Below are 753 nucleotides of genomic sequence, written 5' to 3' on the forward strand. Positions count from 1 at the left end.
ATCTGTGACCCATTGGTTGCTGAGTAGGGTGTCATTTAATTTTCATGTATTTAAGGTTTTTTCTGGTTTCTTTTGTCATTTATTTCCAGTTTCATTGCACTGTGATCAGACAATGTACATGGTATAATTTCTATTTTCTTGCATATACTTAAACATGACCTGTCTACCAGTATGTGGTCTCTTTTAGAAAATGACCCATGTGCAGCTGATAAAAATGTGTATTCAGCTGTGTTTGGGTGTAACAGTCTGTATATGTCCACCAAATCCACTTGTTTCCAGCTCTGATTCAGTTCTGTTATTTCCTTGCTACGTTTCTGTCTGGTTGACCTATCTTTTGGAGATAAGGGGGTGTTAAGGTTTCCTGTTATAATTATCGTGTTGGATATTAGATTTTTCATGTCCATTAGGATTTGTTTTATATAGTTGGGTGCTCCCATGTTTGGTGCATACATATTTATGAGTGTTACCTCTTCCTCTTGAATTTTTCCCCTAACCAATATATAGTGGCCTTCTTTATTTCGCTTGATCATTGTTGGTTTGAAGTTGAGACTGTCTGAGAATAGAATTGCTACCCCTGCTTTTTTCTGAGGTGCTGGGGCATGTAGTATTGTGTTCCATCCTTTGACTTTCAGCCTATGAATGTCTTTATGAGTTAAACGTGTTTCTTGTATACAGAATATTGTTAGATTTTGTTTCCTAATCCACTGTGCCAGTCTATTTCTCTAAATTGGTGAATTGAAACCATTTACATTG

Source organism: Octodon degus, unplaced genomic scaffold (assembly GCF_000260255.1).
Source record: "Octodon degus isolate 3935 unplaced genomic scaffold, OctDeg1.0 scaffold00050, whole genome shotgun sequence".
Lineage (NCBI taxonomy): Eukaryota > Metazoa > Chordata > Mammalia > Rodentia > Octodontidae > Octodon > Octodon degus.